We start from the raw sequence: 24439 nt of genomic DNA, 5'->3' as shown, positions 1-24439 counted from the left end.
CGATGGATGCTTAAAGAAGACGTGGATTCTACACTGAGTCTGGTTCTGCTCGAGGTTTCCGCCTTTTAAAAGGAGGTTTTTAACCCAACACTTCACTCATTGTTGATTCACTCTGAGCTGAGCTATGATCCTCCCATATAGTCTGACTTAAAAGCGTGTCATGATCGGACCATTTAAATTAAACTTTAATCGTACACAGACCTTAACAATTGATCAGCCAGTCTATTTGTGGCTGAATAAAGAGAAGGTCAGAATCAAGAGTCAGAAATATGAATCGGAGCCAAAGATTCTGAACTAAATCCCGAAACAAAGACCCGGCGATCATATGGGTAACCTGATCTCCGGTAGACTCCAGGTCACCAACAACAACATTGGGGTTTTGTCACCGGCGGCGGGCGGCGGCGATTAGTCGGAATCGCTAATTCAATATTTTGAGTCCTACACTTAATTCATCCCACAGAAAATGATCTGCTGTGATTTCCTCCACGCTCTGCCCATAAATAATTCATTGTTCTTACGTGCCCTGGCGGCGCCTCGGGGAGCACAGCAGCTGAATCTTTTCTAAGAGTATTTGCGTCCAATCATCTGCATATTGGGGTGAGCTCTAATCAAAACCTGGGTAAACACGCCATGAATGTTTGTCGAGTCATATCTGCTAATCAAACGACTCACTTGCCCGCACGGCTGCCTTTCGCTCGAGCGCCGCTCCAATGGACTGGCTTTCAATTTATTAATTTTGATTGACGACGCAGTAAAAATATGTGCTACCTTGATGTATGAGCTATAGGTTGGCGAAGGGGGGTCGAAGCTAGCGCCACACAGCGACGTATACTTTCGACACAAAAACACCGCCGGTGTACGTACTACTACGAAACAATCTTCCTGAGAGCAGAGGACGACGAGCATGAAAGTGCAAGTCATAGAGAGAGAAATTTTCAAAGGCAGACGCCAGGACGACGACATGGAGCTGCGAGGGATTGGTGAGCAATCAGATAGGGCAGAATTGATGACCTGGCTCAGGATGGATTTCTTGGAGCGGGCTGCCAGACCGAGGTAATACTTTCAGGCTCTTATCAGCGTTGGCATAAGCTGAGTGCTGCATCACCCACTTCCCGGCGTCAGCTTATTATGAGAGTTCATGATGTTTGATTGCTTGTACCGCCTTTGTGTGTGTTACCCCGCCGTGTCCGTGAGCGCCGGACAATGGCCGGCAAGACGAAGGAAAAACACCCACATCAGCTGTCACGAGCGAATCCTCCATGGTCGTGATGGGGTTTTTTCGGTAACGAGAAAAAGGTAATTGATGCGCTTGGTTAAGGAGGACAGATATGCTGACAATTTATGAATGCAATTTACTGGAGTGGTCATGAAACACGCCGCTCTGTTTGTGCTCTGACTGACGGTAAAAAGGTGCGGTTTTAGAAGCTCGCTGGAAGTTGCGAAAGCAGGCAGTTAGTGCTAATAACTGACAAGGAGTAGCTAGAAGAAGAAAAAATGTTCTTGTCGGAAATTCATTAGGAGCATTTATAAGACAGTATCATTGATCTGTTGGATTTCATGGTGGTTTATAATCAGGGTTGGGAACTTGTTTAAAAGTTTCCTAGAAGCGCTGGATGCATTCATAATGCTTTTATAATTCTAGTGACTTCACTATTTTAAAAGGAGTCTTTTGACTTTTACATGAAACTATTAAGCGGAAAATGAAGGTTGGATTAATAGTGTAGGAAGTTTTTAACAATTAAAACGTCTCCTTCTAGTGCATTTTTAAAAGATACATTTTATTGAGTTCACCCCTTACTTAATTCTCAAACTATGCTCAAATAAAGAAAAAAATCTTTCCAGGTTTTATTTAATTCTTTACCCTTTGATTTAGTATACTTTCATCACTGACTTGTATGGCTTCTCGTCGCTGCTGCTGCGCTTCAGTCAGAACTGCTCGCATGGAGAAAAATAAAATAAAATCTTGTTTGTTTAAAACACATCGTATAATCGAATGACTTTAACGGAAGACTCATAAACCCACATAGAGGGAACACGAAAGAACCTTCCTGCCTGAGTTCGTGTTATTTTAATGACATTTGGTTAAAAGCAAATATTTAAAAAAAAGCGTCTCTCGGTGGATTGATTCCTGCTCCACGGCGCTGACCTTTCCGCCAGGAGCCGGAGAAGAGCCGTGACTCGCCGCAGGAGGTTTTTAAAAAATGTTGATTAAATGTCTCCATCTGCATTCTGTCATGATAGTTTATATCGAAGCCCCTTCTTTTTTCTTTTTTTTTTAACCACTGACACAACAACGTGGTTTCAGACGTTTGGACGCCGGAGCGTCTCTATGGTAACAGCCCTTAATTAGCGCTGATTGGTCAGCCCGTGGGAATGTCTCCAGTCCCGGCGCGCTGATTGGCCGGTGGGCGGTCCGAGCGGAGCCGACAGTCCGCAGCGTTCCGGGTTATTGTCAGTCTCGGCAGCTCGGCTCAGAGGTAGGACCTGCAGCACCGGAGCTCCCCCCCCTCCCAGCGGCCACCCCGCTCCAGACCCACTCTGAACCGGCACCAACGAGATCAGATCCGGAGGATCCGACGGGTGTCGCCTGGACACGCACGACCGGAAGTCAGAGTCTGGGGTTTTGCTTTGGGAAGAACCGGGAGAAAGTGACGGACGCAGCGGAGCCTCTTCCCCGGGATTTACCATCACCTCGCGCCGCCACTGGAAATATCTTCCACCCGGTCCTTACCATCGAACATTTTTACCCACACTTTACAAAACCCTGCGTGGATTTTTTTGGGGGGGAATTTACGCTTCTCATCCGATTTGCAAAAAAAAAAAGAAAAAGATTGGAGATATTTTAAGACGGAACCGGGACGTTTTTTTTTTGTTTTTTTTCTGTGGTTTTATTCTGGAGGCAATACGCGTTAAAAAAGTGCTGCGCAGTTCTAGTTCTCCCACTCACTGACCTGCGCCTTTGCCCTCCACAAAAACACATTTTGGCAGCCGAGTGGAGAGAGAGAGAGAAAAAAAGGGCAAAAGCTTATTAACTTTGCATGCTAGAGGCGAGAGGAATCTAATTCCAGGGGTTCTATTTGCATCGGAGGAGGATAATCTACGTTTGACATCGACCGAGCAGCTGCTGCTGGATCTTCTTTTTTTATTTTTTATTTTAATTTTAATTTTTTTTTGGAAGCCCAAGAATGAATCTTTTTTAATGCGCAGCACAGAAGGAAGACCTGCGTCTCAAACTACCTGCATGGAGTTGTAGTCTGCACTCAGGAGCGATTTATGGTAAATATCCATCCCTTAAATACATTCAAAATCATGTCTTTTTATGAATAATGTTGGGGTTTTATTTTGGAGGTAGTCATGGCTGCCTGTTTCTGCTGACTTTTTATTTTTATTTTATATTTCTTCTGCTGCTTTTGATGTTGAAATGTTGGTCTTTTCAAGAATTTGCAGCCGTTAAGTGTTTTGTGGAGATGATGCTCCTCAGGCTGGTTGAAGGTGCGAGTTCCTCTGTGTGTTAAAAGAGAGAGAGAAAGAGGGGGATCATGTCTGCTGCAATTATTGCCTTTTCACCCCGGAGTGTTAATGAGATGTCTTTTTATAGTCTTCCTGCATATTACGACCCTTCTCCTCTTATCAAAGAACTCGTAAAATGCAGGGGAACTTGCGAGTGTCATGGAGGAGGAAGATGCTGCTGCTGCTGCAATGAACCCTCTGGAGGCAATTTGTCATTGTCCTGTGAATTCCTCAGCAAATTTGCCCCCCCCTGTCCCTGTCTCCCCCCCATATGTCTTGGATTGCAAATAGAACAGGATTTATGCCGGACCCCGGTGTGTTTGGTTTGAATGTTGGCTGATAAGTTCTGAGCTGCATTGTGAAGCTCCAGTGTTTTGAAGAGCGGGGTTTAATATGTGCAGCACTGAGGAGAGGAGCCTGCTGTGTGTCATTAGCTCTGACATCTCACCACATATTGAAGATGATGTCATGTTGGAGACCATTAGCTGCACTTTCTACTGGCGTTGACTTTATTCTGACTTTATTTACTTTCACGACACTTATTTAACTACTCGATAATACATCTTATGTTACAATATCGACGCATATTAAGTCATTTATTCCTTTCTTTAAAAAGTAATTTTATTTATTCAGTTAATCTACTTTGTATAATCGTTGTGTAAACATTTGACTTTTTAATCGGGGTCTTCAAATATTTAAACAGAAAATTACCTAATTTCTTAACTCATCACGTGAATTATTTATTTATGTTTTAAATTCTTAAGTCAAACTGTTTTTTTTATTACTTTTTGTAGTAAAAGGGTTTTAATATAATAATACAAACTCTCTCTTTTTTTTTAAAGCTGCCATGCTCATCATTTTTACTCAAGTTAATGGCTGAGCTGTTAAAATAAAAGTTACTAATTCAGTGTTTCTCACAGTACCATCCGGGTCAAACCAACATTGGAGCATTAATAAAACACTTGGGTGTTTTATTTTTTATTTTTTTTTAAATGTTAAGCTAGGAAGCAACAAGTCAAGCTGATGCTTCTCGACTGGGTTAAGAGAGCAAGTTTTATTTTCACCTTTAACCCAGAGGAGATGTTTTAAATGTGTTATATTGAAAAAAATGTAGTGTTAAAGTAGGTGTTTTAAGTGTGTGTAGCGTGTCACTTCTTATACAATGTGGGTGTTATCTCATCGCCTGGCTTCATTTAGAAATCCTCTTCCCCGGGGAGCCATGGAGTTGGAATGAAGAGTTTATTTCAGGCGTGATTAAACGCCACGACTCCGGCGACGCCGTCACAGTCATTAGAAAAGACCGTATTTTTTTTTTTTGCAGAGGGAAAAGGAAGTGGAGTTGACTCGGAGCCAGCAGATGAAAGTTTGCCAGAGTTTGAACTCGCTGTTGCTGAGGTTGCTCTGCTGTAGCTTCATCGCTCTCAGCTCCCATAAATGAGCCTGCATACGTGCAATATGCTGACTGTGCGCTAAACAAGGCAGATTTATCATTAAACTACAAACAAAGTGTATCTTCCAGGCTCCTGCAGTCAGTCTGTCTCTCCGGCAGACGGGGCGGCTCGCACCGAATGTAATATGGGCCCCTCCAGCAGGGCAGGCGCCCCCACAGTCGGGGCACCTGCCATAGAGCCTTCCTGCCTGTATTGAATAAAACATCCAGTGATGTATGAGGCAGGGGCTGCACCCGAGGGGGCAGAACTGCCTCATTTACTTCCTCCACTCTGCGCCTATGACCTGCTGAGCAAATTGTGCTCATATTAGCTCTGCGGCTGCTCCTCACCTAAACAAATAGTCTCCCCAGCATAATGCTTGCCTTAACTCAACATGATGGTCGGACAAGGGGGGGTAAGGGGGGGGCAGAGTGGCGGAGTCGCTTTAATATCTAGGTCACTGAATTACCTTTTTTTTTTTTTTTTGTATTTGTACTTTCGCCTCTTTTGCTGGTTTGTCGCTGTGATTTTCTTTTGTGAAAGGCAGCCTTGAAGTGCTGCTGAGCTCTGTAGCGTTTCATCTCCTTCTCTCTGTTTCCTGTTGTTGTTCACTGTCATTCCTCGCAAATGTTTGTGGGTCAAAGTGTTTTCTTGTGTGTTGCCGAACCTCGTCAGCGGTGTGTGATCCTCATGTAAGGTTTGTTTTTTATCATCATCATCATCCACCTTTCATCAAGTCATAATCCAGGATGGATCAATGAGTCTGGAAAACGTCAGTGGTTCTCCAGTTGTATTTGTACTGATAATATGTACACATGAGTTTGTACTGTAGATGTAGGTCTGAGTGACACTTGCTCTAGTAGAAATCAACAAGAGAGAAACGTTCGTTTTGAGATGGTTCTATGTCCGTTTATTTACTTGATATTTGATCATTTTTTTAATTCATTGCATCAATTTCTTTTCGATAGATGGATGAGTGGATAGATAAACTTTATTGTTTTATTCAGAATTGAAGAAACTAAAGTGAATCATCTTCCTAGAACTCTACACAGTCCAGTTGACTCGCAATCGATGCCACTTTAATATTTTCTTTAAGAGCTTCTTATAATATTGATATCACAAAATTGCATTTCAAGTCGGTTTTCTTTAATTTTGTAATGCAAATTCCACTTTATTTACAATCGCATCTTTTCCTTCCATCTGCATCATTTCTTTTTAATTCGTCATTTACTGTAGACTCCGGATGTAGAACAGCAAAACATGTAGCACTCGTTTTAATGGGTCAACATGTCACTTGCACCTGATCTACTTCCCTGTTCTATTTAAAACAAGTTTTTTAATTGAATATTTGATCCAAAAAGAAAGTGTTTAATGGTCCGGGAGCACGGTTTCTAAGAGAACCTAACAAACACATTCTTGCATCTAAAACATCCCACATAAGAGTCTCGCACCGAGACGTTGAGATCAATTTGCAATTTAACTTCATTTCACTTTGATTGATCGGTATTTGGCCGCCCTGGACTTCCTTCTTATTAAAAATGGCCGCCCGAAGTGAGCGGAATATCGTTAAAGTTGCTCGGGCTTAATTTCCTGCTCCGTGTGTATTCATCTTTTTTTTTTTTTTTTTTTTTAATCCCTGCTTGGTTTGATTGTCTTGGAACACACCCAGAGGTGGCCAAACTCATTCTGGTGTGGACTTAAAATTAGAGCTACAGGTGTGTGTCTAATGTGTGTGTGTCTAATCTCCGCCCGTCCACCCCCGCGTCTAATAATATCCTTTTTTTTTTTTTAAATCGCAAACATTCGAAGGAGGCACTTACTGTCCAAGTGTGACGTGAGGTAGAACAAACATACATGTCAGCTGTCACGGGGAAAAGACGAGACAAGACCTTTGATACGTTGCCTGCGAAAAGACCTGAAGCTTCCTGCTAAAGAAAGCGTGTCAGACACTTAAAGAAACACGGACATTTGATCTGAGAGCCTTCGTCAACAGACGCTCATTAGATTCCCCATCAAAGCGTCTCCACCAACAAACCGTCTAGAACTCCTTTCATGTGCACAGAAGGAGACGCTTTTCTTTTTTTTTTTATTTTCATTTTTTGACTTTATTATACATGATTCCATCTGAACCCTCGCGAGGTTTTTCTCAGCCGGAGACATGAAAACGCATGAAAGAAAAGTGTTGCATACAAATCATCGTCGAGGAACAAACAGACTTCAGCCGGTCCGAGAAGTTTGTCGTTTCCCGGGCGGAGACGATACGATCCGGGGGGAATGTTCTCTGTCATCTTTTCGGGACTAGATAAGCAACTCCAATGCGTCAGGTGAGGGGGATTATATGATGGACCACACCACTGTCCTCTCTGGTTATTTGTGTAGATCAAGATCTAGTAGCTGTCGAACCAACAAATGGTTTCACATTTTTTCCAGCCGCAGCAGTTGTTGTTGTGATTCAGCAGCTAGACTGAGTGATGCACTTAAAGCTAGCATGTGGCTAATTCCTTAACCAAACATTCCAACGCAGATCAAATCTTTTCGTGAACTTTATCTGTCTTTCTGGCTTCCCCCGTGATGGAATGTTGCTTATATCGAGGGTTCAGGTTTTGGTTAATCCCTAAAACAACTTTGACGAACATGACTTATCGTCTGCTGCGGCATGTTTGGAGAAGCTACTACTAGCATAGGAAGGTGTTAGCTCTGTGCTAACATGAAGAATCAAAAGTGCATTGGGAAAATGCTAAAGGTGTAGCAAGTGATACCAGTAGAAATGATTAAATCACTTATGTATACTAGTACAAAACCGGTTTACATTTTGAATTTTGGTGTATTTATTTATCAGTGACGTACTTTTAGATCCAGGAGACCAGGCATCGTCTTAACTGACTCCTAACCAACTCTATTTCATAGAATGCATACAATTTTTTTTCACAAAAAGTACCTTAACTTGACATTTTAAATTAAAGGTTTGTTATTTAGTTTCAAATTTACAAATTGTTGATTCTATTTTGAAATATGAGGCTATAAACTGTCGCCTCACTATGGCAGACGCTATAACTGTTAGCGACCAGCTAAGCTAGCAAATCTAATGTTCACTTTAAAATGTTACTTTTGTTTTACAGTTTTTTTAACACTAACAAAAAAAGGTTGAAAGAAATTGATTTTGAATATGTGCTTTTATGGTCTGTCTCAACTAAAGAAACTTGTACTTTTATAATGGCCAAAAACCAGTTATTGTTGTTAAGGGTTGGTATCAAAAAATGCTAATTTTAAACAAAGAAAATTGCACTTTTACTATATAAGTATATAGTACAATATCAGGAGCATACATATCATAATTAAAACATGTAAGTAAGTAAGTAAGTAATTTTTATTTATATAGTGCTTTTCCAGACCAGGGTCACAAAGCGCGTAAACAATCAAAACAATATTCGATAAAGTATATACTTTAAAGGTCAAGATAAAACTGATAACACAACAGGAGTTCCAGAAAATCAAGGAAAAGCCTGAACAAATAAAAACGTCTTAAGATGTTACTTAAAGGTGTATATTTGGACTTTATACTTAGTAAAATGACTAAAACTATATTTATATTTATTCAGTTTTATATATATCATTCAGTTAACAGTCTTTATTCATTGTACTAATGTAAATAATTATTATATATTATATATTTCTTTTTCATTTTCAAACATAAAATATGTAATCATTTAACATAAAAATCCAGATATCTATAACATTCATCTTGTCTTTTTGAATATATTACACAATATAACATGATATATGGATATACTAAGCAGGAATCTATACAAATACATTATATATTAACAAATGTATATAAACCTGTAAATGTATACCATACTTATACAATTGCAATATAACCATCAACACTATTATTTTCTAAATGTCTCCCTCAACATCCTCCGTTATCACACTTCCTCTTCCATACACGTATGTAAAGTTAAAGTTTTAGATTATTTTCAAGCCTCCCTTGCTTTGAAATGTGCTTGGTTCCTCCCGGACCGAGCCGGAGAGCGAGGTCTGCACCTTCCTTTTTAACATCCCGGCGTGTTCAAGGAGACGTCTCGCCGGGCGGAGATGAGTGACCCGTGTTCTTATTGGATCCGCTCAGTCAGGAATCGGGGGCGAGCAGCTTGTGTTTTCTGCCTGATGCGCTCATGACGTCTCTCGGAACAACCGGGGTCAAAGACTCTGAGGAAGTGGGAGAGATGGAAAGGCATGTTGTTGTTTTTCCTCCTCTTGTTGTTTTTGCTTATCCGACCCCCATCGTGTGATCCAATCATCTATGGCGGTCATCGCTCTCCGTCAGAAGTCACGTCTTGTGTTAATGTACAGCCTGTAACGTGGCCGGTGCGGCATTCTTGTTTGGCGAACGCTCACTTGCACGCCGTCAGCAGAAGTTCATACGTGGTTAATGAGTGTCCGCGGCCAGAGGAGCGAGCGCCGACGCCGCCCTTCCAAAGTGTTCTTGGAAGGAGAATAAAGCAGATCTGACAAGCTCTCTAGCAGCGAATTTGCTCTCCTTAAAAACAATGCCGCTCTCGCCTTCCTCATGGTCACATTGATTTGTTCTGGGTGACAGTGCAGGCTGCTGTGAAATCACTCCAGCGCCATTGATCTCAAGGAGAGGAGGAGGAGGAGGAGGACGGAAGAGTCTGGCGACAGTGAGCAACATGGGGGAAAATCCTCCGCCTGCCCTCGTCCACCTCGGCCGGTAATAAAGCAAAAAAAGGCCTGATATCAGCCCGCTATCAGAGCCGGGGCCGTACATCTGCCGCTTTGTTGCCGCCGACTTGCTTTGATTTGTGTGGCGGGCCCCGTGCAGGCTGTATGATTCTCCATTGTGCCGCTCCATGTTTCACATTATCGGCTGAACTCTTTATTGCCAGTGTTTTCCATGCCAGGAGCGCGCCTGTGTTTTATCTCATGCAGGCCCTGATTAATCTCCCCCTCCATGCTGGCGCACTTTAATCTTGAATGGGAGATATCTGATTCTCCTCGGCTATTGAGGAAGATCAAACTTTAATGGAACAAGGAGCCGCACATCATCCTAATCTCCATCTCCCTGCATTTTGGTCGACCCCCCCACCCAACCCCAGCCCCCCGAGGCTTTGTAGCTTTCTGCAGAGGCAGGAAATACATCAGTCAGATAAGATGTTTTCTCCTCATGATTCAGTCATTTATTCCCTGTTTACAAAAGCCACCACTTTACCTTCGCCGCCGCCATTATGCACTTTGACCCGGAACATCCGTCGGGTGAAGTTCCTGAAACAGATGTAACGTTTAGATATGAAAGTTGGAATGTTTCAGGTTTGGACGGAACCGCCGTCCTTTGATCCGCAACCATACCTGCTCCAGGCACGATGAAACATACATACATTTAGCGGTCAAAGAAACATGTATTTACCTAATGTATAGTAAGAAAATTATGTTGTCTATTCATTCATTAAGGCTCATTTTTTTATCTTAAATTCATCCAAATAAATACAACTTTTACTCATGTTGTTGACATCAACAATCTCCTTATCTTATCTTAGACACTAGTGTCTTCGTAGATCAACATGAACATTAATCTACTTCTAGACGACCATCCGACGGGCCACATAAAATTACATTTAATTTTTGGCCTCGGAACCTTGATTTCCAAACGGGTGTCTTTGATAGCCCTAGGTGTCCCTGAAAACAAGACAAGATAAAAATGTAATATTTATATTGGTACTGGCTGAATTACAGGTATAAAAACAACATTTTGAAAACCAAGTAATCCAATAAACTCAATGGAATGAGGAGGAAAGAAGGGAGTGAGTTCAGGTGCATTTTGGTTCTTTCAATCAACAAAAGCATCCGGAATTCTTAGTTTTCCGACGTTTCATCAAAAAAAGTTTCTTGACCAGATCGAGGTAACCTTCCCTTAAACCCATCAATCCAAGATCAGTCTACATTCTCATTTTCTGACGACTAGACCTACTTTTTTATATGAAGAGATTACTTTTGGATCGTTATTTTCTTTATATAATGATCATTACTTATGCTTCAAGTCCCTCTATAATGTTAGTAGAATAATTTATTAATGTTAAAGGGTCTAACATTCACCACAATAACAAAAATACATACAGATTTAAAAACTCCAAGACATAGGACAAACAAGGAAAAGTCTGCACAAATAAAAAAGTCTTAAGATTCTGATCCACAGACCTCAGAGCCCGAGCTGGGGTGTAAGTCTGGATCAGATCACTGATGTAAGGAGGAGTCTGACCATGAATAGATCTGAAAGTAAGAACCAGAACTTAAAAGTTGATCCTGAAAGAAACTGGCAGCCAGTGAAGAGTTTTAAGGATCGGAGAAATGTGAGTTCTTCTACTAGAGCAGGTCAGAATTATTTTGTATTAAATGCAAGCGAGACAGCCTTAGAAGAGATTCTAATGTATGTTTTTTCCCCCATTAATGTATTAATTGAATAGAGCGATAGAATAGATGGTGAAAGTTAAAAAAAAAAAAATCCAAATGAAACTATGGAAAATTCCACTTAACAAGTTATTAAAACTCGCAAAAATAACTAGATTACTAATAAATAAAGCCAACAGTCGCATGTTGGTTGCATGTAAAAAAATAAGCCAAAACCAGAAACTGGTATAAACCAGAAACCCCTGGTTTAGAGCAAAGGATGAACATAGTAAGGTCAATCCAAAACATGGAGACAATTACCTTTAAAATCAGACTGAAATTAAATGGAAAATTTTGATGCTAGTAAATAACTTTTAGACATTTGCAACCTGAATATTTTTGTTTATTATTATTATTATTATTCTGTTGATCTATAAATTCTTTTGAGTGGCATAAATATAACATGTGTAAAGTATGAAACAATCGAATAAAAAAGAAAATATCTCACAGTCACTCAACAGACAAGAAAAAAAAAGTACTTTTATTCCAACAGATTCCCAGCGTCTCTCGCGGACCCCCCTGTAGATGAAAGTGCTGGCCCCAGTTTACGAGGGTTTAATGTGCTTCCTTCACAGTTCAGTCCCCCTACAGGAAACATCGCGGGTCCCTCTGTGTTTATCGACGTGGAGTCTGTTCGACGTCATCCGTCCATAATTGCCCGAGGAGAAACGCATCGGCTGCACCGGCGCATCAGGGTTCAATGCCTTTGATTACACCAGCGCCGATCCAGGAATTAACTATTGACTCGTGTTTCCTCCGTCGCTCGCCTCCCGTACGACTGAATCACGCCGCTCATTGTGCCAGGATGTGGCCTGCCTGCATATTGTTACAAATGCACAACACTTACTGGGGTGTCTCACCTCCCACAGATGGTTGGCGTCCGTGACAAAAAGAGGCTATTACCCATTTCTATGGCCGTGGCTGTAAAGTAATGAAATTTCCACTGACTGGAGAAAACAATGTTGTCGTGGTCTGGATGGTAATTGCCGAAGCCACCTCCGCTCCCAGACGTTCCTTCGCGAGCGCAATTTAATAAAACTCGGGAGATTTCGATCATTTATTGCCCGGGACGCGGCCGCAGATAAAAACTACTTTAATTTACTTGTTGGGGTTTTTAACCCAGCCAGAACCCATTTACATGGAGCCCGGCTCGCGACCCACGGGGACGTGTTTATGGAAGCCTTTCGCAGCTGTGTTGTTCCTGGAGGAAAGAAAAAAAAGTCGCAGAATCCTTAATGTAAACGGAGACGAGGACCGGAATTTCCGTTATTTTCTCTCCCCTCTTATTATTTGTGTCAAGAAATCTGAAGCATATTAGGCCCCGAGGCCAAGAGAGCCTGTGTGAGTCTGCTCTTACTCACATGGAGGAACATAGGAACATTGACATGAGGACATGTATGAACACACACACTCTCTCTCTCTCCCTCACACACACACACACAAACACTCCTAGCCCTGTTTTATTACCTCCTGCCTGCTGCTGGAATTGCTTTCCTCCCTCGAGTGAGCCAGGCAAAGCCGGCTTTATTGTGTTAACCTATTTGTGTGTCAAGAGCGATTGCAGCGTTCTTTATCTCTGTTTGTATTCGGACGGAGAGACGGCGGAGAGAGAGAGAGAGAGAGAGAGAGGGGGTTTACAGGGGAGCAGAGTTAGACGTATGGCCGGTCACCTCACTCCACTCTGGAGGATAATGACTGGTTGCTTAGCAATAACCTCCCCATCCCTCCCGCTTCCCAACCTGCATCCAGAGTAATCACTTTTTCCCTCTGAAAGAAGTCATATATAATTATGAGCTCGCTTTCCTGTCGCTCTTAAACACGCCTAATGGCTCGATTCATTTGTTCAACAGACTCTCCCTCAACTAGCATCTTCCTTTAGTTGGTTTGGAAACTTAACTGACTCTAGAGTTTGAACTGAATTCACATGCAACCCTTTGTCTGTTTGTATGTGGTCCTAATGAAGACTATTTTATTATTAATTTAACACTTAATACAACTTTCTTATGTCATTTTGTTTCTTTGTCTTTTTTCGTAAACATTTCCTGCCCTTAAGAATTTCAGTAAATATTAAGATCTTGTCTTATTTAAAAATATATATATTATTATTGTTTTTTAAAAATCACATTTAAATAAATGTTTTATTGGCATATTTAGCTTAATTTAAAATGTTAAAATTATTTTAATTATTGGCATATTAGGTGTTTTTTTTTTTTTGTTTTATTTTAATTATTGGAATATTTAGGTTAATGTATTTAGGTTAATTATTGGCATAATAAGGTTAATTTAAAAAAATTAAATTCTTTAAATTATTGACATATTTATCTTAAATTATTAAGGTTAATTATTGGCATATTTAGCTTAAATTATTAAGGTTAATTATTGGCATATTTAGCTTAAATTAATGAAGTTAATTATTGGAATATTTAGGTTATTTTTTTATTTTTAAATTCTTTAAATTATTGGCATATTTAGCTTAATTTCTTTGTTGATGTGGCTCCTGAGGAAATATTTTTCATAAAAATAGTTTTTTTTTTTGTATAGTTGTGTAGAAAAGTGCAACTTCGTTTCCACTTTGAATTGACTTTTGGTTTTGTTCTGTCATTGTGGATTCAAGAAGGTTCACATGTCGAACTGCTTTACAAAAAATCCTGACCAAGAATTTGACTTCTTTATTCTATCAGGATTTTTATTAAGTCATGTGAACTAAGCTGGTGGTGCCCAAACCTTTTTTTTTGAAGTGAAAACAATTGGGGGCAAAATGTGATAAATGACACCAAAGTAAAAGTTTCTTCATTCTGAACTTTAAAATAATAAGCACCTATCTCTAGCCAGTTAAACTCAAAACTGAAAGGAGAAACTAAACAAAAAACAATTTAGAAGTCGGCAAAAAGCTTGTTTGACATTTAAAAACTTTTATTTTTACAATGAAAGATATTTTGTATTTTTCCCTCTGGTTGAATGATGATCACACTTTTAACTGAGACCAAAGGGTAGTAACTTCTTGTTGTGTGTCTCACTCATTAATCTGACAGTTGTCTTGTAAAAGACAAACCCCAAAGTTAAGTTGTTTTTTCCCGTAATGTGTCAGATATGTGTGTATGCGATTGAACGATACAAACCTTCTCTTCTTAGGGTCTCGAACACGGTCAGGAGTGCAAATGTATTTTACCTGTTGCAGTACATTTTGGAGATCATATAGAGTGAGTCTTGAGTTTCACATCCTGATCTTTCATGTTGTGTAGAGTTTGTGCTCAGGTCAGGTTGTGTTTACTTGTTACTGAGGTCACCTTAACTGGAGAACTGCATGTTTCTAAGTATATCCATGTGTGGCTCACAATCACAGTAGATGTTACATGATCTCTAATGACTCCCATACCAGGAACATTCATGTAGAAATAATCAATGTTCTGCTTGTTCCAATTGATCTGAGGAAAATATATCTTACTCTGAAAGAACCAAAGGACACAACCAAGATGGACGAAATCACAAGTACTAAAAGAAAAATGGATTCAAATCAGAATTCATCACAACAACATGTGATAAAACGTGTTGAATGTCAGTGCTGAAAATCTCACATATTTCCTCCATAATATGTTCTAGAGTTGCAGCTTATCTCCTCTGTACTTATGTGACTCGGAGGTGATGGCTGCGGCTCCGTGACCTTTGACCTGCGCAGTGCTGCAGTGCTGCCGCTGCCTCCACGCTCCCGGTCCTCCCTCTGATGGAGGCCGCGGCGCCGTAAGTGCCTCCTCCTGTGGGCTCTTAGTTTTATTAACATTTTTATTGACTTGAACAAATTGCTGACCTTTCGCGACATAATGAATGAGCTGACGGGGAAAAATGAGAGTTGTGGCCGAAGGGGGGGGGGGGGGAGCGTCGCGGACTCGTGTTGCTGATTTGTTTTTCCGTTTGTTCAGCAGGTGACAACTTTTGATTGTTTTATGGAAGATTATTTCACTTTTTTAAATCTCCTCGTGTCCAGGCTTGGGTTTGATCACCGCGGCGTACATTTATCTTTTTTTTTTTTAAGCTGGTGGATAAAGATACAACATCTGAACATGACCCCAATTTAAAGTGCCTTTCATGCCTGGCAGTCACTGATGTTGGCACAAAGTCCACAGTCGATTTCGTGCTCAGCCAATTACCCTCCCTGCTTTTGAAAATAGATTTTTCTTTTTTCTCCCCCGTTTTGCTTCTTCTTCATAAGGAAGTTCAAAAATTAATTTGTAATTCCCTTTGACGTCCGTGTTAAAGTCTCACTTGTTTACGCCCGCGATCAAACTAAACACCGTGAATTATGAATGCTGACCAGATCGACTCCGGGAAAAAAAAAAACGGTTTGTTATTAGAGATTCCTTAAATAGCGGCGGCCATGTTTTTTTTTTGTGTGTGTGTGTTTACCCATCTGTGCTCGCTGTCTGGATCCCGCTCATTGCCATCTTTCCTGATCCAGCCTCATGCACCATTGGCGAATGTGACAGCTCCCCACGTCCTGGGAACTTCATACGGAAAGACTAAACACCCAGTGGCGTCCCCCCCGCCCCCCCATCTCCGCCGGCATGCTTCTGTGGCTGCGTCTATAGGAACAGCTGTCCAGCTGTCACCGCAGCCAGCCAGTCAGTCAGACGCTCTCGAAGGCAACATCTGTAGAGAGCGAGGGGCAGCCAGCGTGGCCCGCTCATCCCTGAAGACCACAGAAGTGTGTCAGGCTGAACATTATCAGTGACCACATCAAGCGTGTGACTGGCTTTGGATTGAACATCATCTGCTGCTTTGTCGCGTTCAAAAAAAAAAGAGACTGTTTCTGTCATCGTCGCACAAAAATCAGGAGAGTTTACTAGAGACACACATGGAGGTTCTTTTATTGAACCCTGGTCTGTTCTGTCAACGCTTTCTTCACTGCTGGTGAACTCTGGTTTCCTCCCACAGCGATTATATACTTCATTTTTGAGTCGCTGGTTTTAATGTGTCCATGGTGGACTGGTGAGCTGTCCAGGGTGTCCCCTGCCTTTCACCCGTTGTAGCTAAGAGTGTTTCAACCCCATGCGATGACCCTGGCATACCGGGAATAGGCAAAAAATGTTTTTTATGTAGAGGCGTGAAACAAGTACTTAAATGATATGGGTATCAATAGTAAATGTTTGGTACTGGTACTAGTACCTAAACCTTTATTTTGATACCGGTTCCTGAACTTTTTTTCCATACCAATGAACTCATTTGATGCAAAAATACAATGACATTACACATAGTACAAATAAATCACAAATAATTTCCAGTTCAAACAGACACTTGCTAACAAGTGACCAATCGAATCCGATGTCGCAATATCCAAACATTATCAAGTTTTTGATCATGCTTTGGTTCCGACACAAAAGTGTCAAAAAGAACTGAAGCCCGACGCCCAGCCCGAAAGAATAGTGATAACAGAAACAAAACAGACTCTTTAAGTACTCATCAACTTCATTTAAATGACATTAGTCAATGTTATCTCATTAAAGGTAGGCTTGTTTTCCTTGTAAAGCTTTAAACCATATTGTTTTTACACCAAGTATTAAAATGTTTCCACACAAAAATCACGAAAATCATAGTTAAGTTCAAGGCAATTTGTTATCCTATTAAATAATTGAAAACGTATTTAGTTTATATTTTTATATATTAGCAGTTTATTATGAAGTGAAAACTCATATTTGATGTATTATTAATTGCTATTTTACTATCTTAAAATACAGAGACTGGAGGGTTCTGGTGTCTACCTGATTGGTCGCTTTGACCGAAGTTAAACCACCAGATTTTAAATATTGAAACAAAAAATTTGAAAGTCCATCAGAAGATGTGTAGAATCAACAGGAACGTGGAGCGTCTGGATAGGTTTAAACGGCCAAATTGTTGTGATGTTGTGTTGTAATCACACCTTTTATCCTCGGCAAGGAGAGTTTTTGTTTTGCAAAAAGTCACTTGTGTTGTCCCAAAAAACGAACTACCTCAATTTTAGATCATCATCTTTAATGGTTAATTAAGTTAAGGTCTTGAAATTAATTAGTTTATATGAATAACGTTATAGAAAAACCTTCTTTCTTGTGACAAACTGAGCGTGATTGATGAACAGTTGCCGGTGTTTTGATTTAAATTCTTAATGAAAACATTGTGATGAATCGATCCGTGTTGCAGGTAAACACAGATTCCAAGAAGCCAAACCACATTATCACCTCCATTAGTGGCCATTTGCCTTACAATAGAATTGTGTGTGTGCAGGTGTGCACCTGTTTTTGTGTGTGTGTGTGTTTCCAAAGAAAATCCCAGCGAGCGAGATGCAATGGCCTGGAACTGACGAGAACCCACTGGGAGAGTCTCTCCTTGATGTACCCCCCTCCACTTCTCCTCCATCTCTTCCTCCTGGCAGAGAAGCAACATGAAGCTAGTGTGTGTGTGAGTGTGTGTGTGTGTGTGTGTGCCAGCCCTGCTAGTGCAGAGTTGAACAGCGCTCCCGTCCCCTCTGTCAGCCACAAACGTAGATCAGGGAAAAACACATGGGACTGTGTTTGGGGATGAGCAAAGGGAAAGAAGAGAGCAGCTGTTGTGAGTACTTCACCAGCTCTTGTTTTTATTTTTTATATATATATACTTTCTGTTGTCTTCTTCTGTGAGTCTTCACTTTACCTTCTGTCCTGCTGCAGTTTTGCTGGATCTTTAAAATAGAACTCAGAAACAAACAAAAGAAAAAACCTGCAACATCCATATTATTCTCAAACCACATGCTGCCTCCCACACTCGTTTTTTAAGACGGCTGACATGTTTACGCTTCTCCTCTGAGTCTCTCACGCGTGACCCGGCTTCTTTCAGTCCTCCCACCCAGCGCTGAACCTTCGGTCGCTTCCCAAACTTAGACGATACTTAGCGCCGGGTATGTAACTTCGGTTCTTTTGAGGCTCCGACCAAGATGGTTTGGTAGTACCGAGTATCAGAACATGCTTCTTCTGCAACATGGTCTTATAGAGGGAGCGATATTTAAGTGAAGGTAACGTTATCGCGGTATCGGTACCGAAAAATGTGATCCATATCCATCCCTACTCAAGTACATGATCACATAATACTTGATCTTCCTACAACTTTTTTTTAATTATCTGATCTCCATCGAGAAAATGTTTTTACTTTAAAATATGTAATATTATATATTGAATATGAAGTCAGGGGTGTGATCTGACGGTACGATACGGGATCTGACGGTACGATACGGGATCTGACGGTACGATACGTGATCTCGCCGTACGATACGTGATCTCGCGGTACGATACGTGATCTCGCCGTACGATACGTGATCTCGCCGTACGATACGTGATCTCGCGGTACGATACGTGATCTCGCGGTACGATAGGCGATCTCACGGTACGATACGTGTTCTCACGTTACAGGGACAACCATACGATACATTGTGATACTGTAGTAACAAGGATATATCTGTAGTATTGTCGAGTACTTGACTCTGGTGTTGCAAAATTTACAAACCATATGACTCTTGACGAAGTCGTAACTTCTTTCTTATTTGTTTTGAAACCAAAATATTTCCAAACATCAGGTTTAAAAGCTGCTGGAGTCGAATGTATCCTCTTGTCCACGGTTATAACCATGATCTTGTTATTAGGATTTTTTTTTTTAGAACTGTAATTAAAAGCAAAATGTGTTTTCAAAGACCAAATGGGAAAAAAAATGTTGATTCATTGCTGTTGCATATCAATACTTAATCATGAGGAAAAAAAAAATCACAATTTTTAGGTGTATTGATATTTTCTTTTCCTGCTTCAATTCTTAAGTCTAAATCAATTTAACAGCTCGCTATAAATTTTTTCCTCTGAAGTCTCAAAAAGATGCTTCACTGCTAATAGGTCGGTTGTGCTCTTATGTTGTGTTTCATTTCCACCAGTGTCTCCGCAGCATTGAAACCTCAGACAGATGCCGCTGCAGGCGAGGTTTTGACGGATCCTGTTGAGGACGTCTCGAATGAATTGTCACTTAAAGCGAAGTCTGTTAGTTCCATTTTGTCCCAACAGCGGCACGTACAGTACTTGATATCACGCGTCCTGCCGTGATTGAAGGCTGAAGTCTGCGACTCCAAGACAAGAGAGAACTCCATATGGCTCCCCGAAATAATGGCTCCTCCCATCGTAAATACACTCCAGCAGCCGATGACAGAGGAGCTCGCCTGCACATGACTTATCATTTTATCATTTAAATTCGCCCCATTGATGCCTGGCGGCTGTGATTGGCAGGCGGGGTTTTTTTTTGAAAGCCGGTCGCTATCTCAATTGAGCGGCGGCAGCCGGTCGGTAACCGTGACAATGGTTTCTCCTCTTCGCCTTGTTTCCACACTTTTTTCCGCTGTCACATAAAACCTCGCTGATTGCTTTTCTGCCAAGCCAGCATCCTATTAATCTTTTAAATAAGAGCCGGAGCAGCATTGTTTGCAGGGAAAAACCACGAGGACCTCGTGAGACCACAGCGAAGGGGAAAAAAAAGGGGGGGCGACCAGGAGCGCCGAGCCTCCTTAAAGCCAACAATATTAGAAATCTAATAGCGGCGGCGGAGACGGATGATGCGTCTGAATAGCGCCGCCACTCTCCTGGCCCTTGAAAACTCTCAGTGCTCTGTTGTCTTCTGCCACTCGGTTCTGCTCTGCAGGTGTTTTCTTGCTTTCTAGTAAAAAAAAAAGGCGCTCACGGCAATTTTCTTTCCCATGTACTTATTGATGGCCTTTTCTCCGGCTGGTCTACACTTACACTTCCTTTTCATTTGCGAAAGGACAAATCATTTATGTATTGTTCTGTGACTGACTGCGCTTGTGTTGCCTTTGCTTTCTCCAGCCTTTGTGTTTAATTAGCGGCAATTTGTCAACACTCCCCATGTTGGTCGCCACGGAGACGTGTCTTAATCCAGCCCTTTTTTATTTTTGTTTTATTCCTGCTGCTTTCTAAAGAAGAGGTCTATAAAGACGGAGCAATTTCAGGCGTCCCGGCCAAAACCATGCCAGGCTCGTGATGCCCTTGTAAACGAATAATAAAATGGATTGCAGTTCTGATGATGAAATGTGCAGACTAATCCACAAAATGGATATTGTGGCCCCAAGAATGGCCCTTAGAATTTCAAACTTGAATTGCTATTTAACTTTGGGTGTGGATTGGCAAGAATAAGCTGATACTATACGTATCACGGCACAGTGGAAACGATACGATATTTCGCGATACATAACGATACTGTAGAAACAAGGATATATTTGATACGTGATCTGACGGTACGATACGTATCACGATACAGGGACAACGATATGATACATTGTTTTACTGTAGAAACAAGGATATATTTGATACTTGATCTGACGGGACGATACGTGATCTGATGGTACGGTATGTGATCGGACAGTACCATACGTATCACGATACAGGGACAACGATACGATACATTGTTTTACTGTAGAAACAAGGATATATTTGATACTTGATCTGACGGTACGGTACTTGATCTGATGGTACGGTATGTGATCTGACAGTACCATACGTTTCACGATACAAGGACAACGTTATGATACATTGTGATACAGTAGTAACAAGGATATATTTGATACGTGATCTGATGGTACGATACGTGATCTTGACGGTACGATACGTATCACGATACAGGGACAACCATACAATACATTATTTTAATGTAGAAACAAGGATATATTTGATACTTGATCTAACGGTACGTTACGTGATCTGACAGTACCATACGTATCACGATACAGGGACAACGTTATGATATATTTGATACGTGATCTGACGGTACGATACTTGATCTGACAGTACAGGACAACGATACGAAACATTGTGATACTGTAGGATCAAGGATATATTTGTAGTATTGTCGAGTACTTGACTCTCGTGTTGCAGAATTTACAGACCAAATAACTCTTGACAAAGTTGTACTTTTTTATTTGTTTTGAAACCAAAATGTGTCCAAACGTCAGCTTTAAAAGCGGTTGGAGTCGACTGTATCCTCTCGTCCCCGGTCATCGCTCCGATCTTGCAGTATTTTATTGTTCCTTTAGCTGCTGGAAGTCTACAAAATAAGTATAAACCAATACAGTGATGCTGAATATCCACACAATATCGTGAAAAAAAAACAATATCGCAATATTCAAGCATGGATACTTTCTTAAACAATTGTAATATACATCTTTAAAGTGTGCAGAAAGCGTTGAACAGTATGTGGAGCTACGGGGACCTGATATAGACTTTACAAATTCAAGTTATTGTTTGATTCTTCTTGAAAAGTTTTCACCAAATATCACGCCAAGAACTAAGACATCAGACTTCAGTAGGTGTGAAGCATCCTTAGCTTTATTCTGCTGTGATAATAAAAGACGTTTGATGAACATATTACTTTGCGCAGACGCTCTTTGTGATCGTTCCAGTATTCTTCAGGCATTACCTCGAAGCTAGTCGTACATGTGAACATGTCGCCACTGGTTAAAGCGTCTGCTGTCACAAGAGAATAAAAGGGATCTGTTTCAAAATTGCCACTTTTACAATATATTTAATACCCCGATTATAATCAAATGAACTTGTATTTCTTCGTTGAGCAACTTTTCTGTCTGTGTTTCACATGACGTCGTCATCGTCAGAGAGTTGAGGTTTGATCATGGAGACGGCAGCGTAAAACTGGATGAAGAATTCATTTTGAAAAAGTTTAAATAGCTGGTGTTCGTCTTTATATATGGAACAACCTCATCCAACCTTTTTGACGTCAGATGAAAGTTTTCTCCAGTGATTGCATTTGAAATAGTGAAGTCACGGGATCATTGCACACCTTTTGTTTCTTTGTCTTGCGGCCGGTCAGGGAAATCCAACCTGGCCGTGCAAACTGGATGACTAATTGACTCGGGTCAGAGCCATGTGATAGCTGGTCAATAGAAATGGATATACTTTGCTCTATAGAGGGTGAAGAGATGATCTGTGTGCGGCTGTTTATCTCCATCTCTCTGTGTGTGTGGCTGCTTGAAAATATATGAACGGGTTCATTGAGCGAGTCGGGAGGCTATAGTACAAATTCAACATCTTGAGTTACAGCCTCGTTTCAAAACAGCCGGTTCCACCTCCCTTCTTCGGTTGAGAGAGGACCTGGGACCGTGTAAAAAAAAGGGCAGGACTCTTCAGGCGGGACCCCTCCTCTCTGAGACGGCACTCTTGACCCGCCGCCTCATTGTTTCCAGCGTGGATGGATGTCGAGGCCCGGCGCGATCCTTCACTCAATGGCGGCTCCATCTGTTGACTGCGTGACTCGAGGTTACAAGCAGGGATTTCGCCTCCGTCTGCGGCGCGAGGGTGTGAAAGGAGGCGTCTCGGGGAGGGGTCGGTTCTTTTGAAAAGATTTCGCACATCGCCCGGTGTCGGACCGCCTACCCCCCCCTCCATCCACCACCACACCCAGTTCCAACACACAGAGAGCGAGGGGCCTTCATTGTGCCTGTTCACAGGGCCCCCGGGCAACAGGGTCACCTTGTCCCTACACAAACGCTGCCCTCGGCAGGGATTGTTGCGACGTTGTGCGTCTGTGTGTGCGTCTGTGTGTGCGTACGCGAGCGAGGAGAGAGTATTTAAGTGTAAGAATGCACCATCAGGAGGAGGGCAAGGGGCCTTCCAATGCGAGGTCATTTATCTCAAATCTTTGCCTTTCAAATGGAGGCCTATTCAGAGCGGCTCGTCTGCATGAGGATTTTACAAAAAGACATCAGAGATGGATCAGCGCCGCGGGCTGTTTCACAGGTCAAACTGCTCTCGGTAAGTGTTTCCAACAACAAGGCGCCGCTGTTGGGATTTACAATTCCTCTTCAGCTATTAACTGGCAAAGAAAAATCATTATCCTTGTTTTGACTTTCATGAGAGTCGTGATTTCCTGTCTCTCAGAACCGCGGAGGAGGTTTCTCTCGCTGCTGAAAGCTCCTGAGCCGCCTGTGGTATGAGTCCACTTGAACGAGATATTAGTGAGTCGACACGAGATGCTTCAAAAGATGGCTTATGTTCCATAATGAGGGTTGAAAGCTTGAGTCGCGGCGGGTTTTTTATTTTCTGCTCAGACGCCTTGTTAAGACGCTCCGGTCATGTGAGTGCTTGCGATGGAGAACGCAACGTAAAACTACATTAGTATGTCTATTGAAGTAGACATCTGTGCATCAGTATTTTCATTAAAAGTCTATTTTCAAGTTGATTATAGTAAATCCAATTTGGTAGAATCCCTCTGAATAGCTATGAAAAAGGGCTATAAGTTAGCGCAGCACGTAAGCTTATCACGTGTGTATCAGTACTATCATTAAAAGTCTATTTTTAAGTTGTAGAATGTATAAAAAACATTAGTAATGTTCGAGCGATTAAGTTGTTTACTCGGATTGTAATGTGGTACTGTGTCTTGCAAGTGTGTCAACTGTACACTAGTAATATCATTAAAAGTATATTTAACTTTAAGTTATTTAATGTAGAATATGATGGATGGATGGATAGATAAAACTTTATTGATCCTTCTGGATGTTTCCTTCGGGAAATTGTTTATTTGTAAAGTCACTCTTAAGAGCAATGAAATATAGCTAATAGTTAGCTTAGCACTGTATAAGAGTTTTAAGTCGATCACTTTGGATAAGACAACATAGATGTGTAATTTGAAAACAGTATTCTAGCAACCGATCAGCCATCACTAAATGGAGCAGTAACAGTGACTTGAACATCGACTGTAATGCTTTGCCGCCCAGCTTAGCACTGGATAAGAGTTTTATGCTAGAGATTACTCAAGTGTTAATGTGTCTTTTAAAGTCTTCACTTGTGTATCAGTACTGTCTTTAAAAGTCTTCCTTTAACCTCGAAAATGTTAGCTATTACTTGTAAAATCCCTCTGAAGAGCGCTGGTACATAGCTAGAAGTTAGCATAGCGCTGCAGAATATTAGAGTGTAGTGTTAGAAATAGTTGGAGTGATGAAGTTGTGAACTCATTTAGTCACTATCTAACTACATGAGAAA

The 24439-nt window shown here is 41.2% G+C and overlaps 1 protein-coding gene across 1 annotated transcript in view; it reads left to right on the top strand.

Annotated features, from left to right (window-relative positions):
• The first annotated feature begins 2476 nt into the window (after positions 1–2476).
• The window catches only part of fam222aa (family with sequence similarity 222 member Aa), a 66599-nt gene continuing 44636 nt past the window's right edge, over positions 2477–24439 (top strand). The window contains exon 1 of the mRNA XM_087793407.1: positions 2477–3276. The gene's annotated coding sequence lies outside the window, so the exon portion shown is untranslated. The remainder of the gene's footprint in view (positions 3277–24439) is intronic.

The sequence above is a fragment of the Callionymus lyra genome, chromosome 1, assembly GCF_982586985.1.
Source record: "Callionymus lyra chromosome 1, fCalLyr1.hap1.1, whole genome shotgun sequence".
Lineage (NCBI taxonomy): Eukaryota > Metazoa > Chordata > Actinopteri > Syngnathiformes > Callionymidae > Callionymus > Callionymus lyra.
The sequence above is the reverse complement of the archived record's forward strand: the minus strand, read 5'-3'. Positions and strand labels throughout refer to the sequence as shown.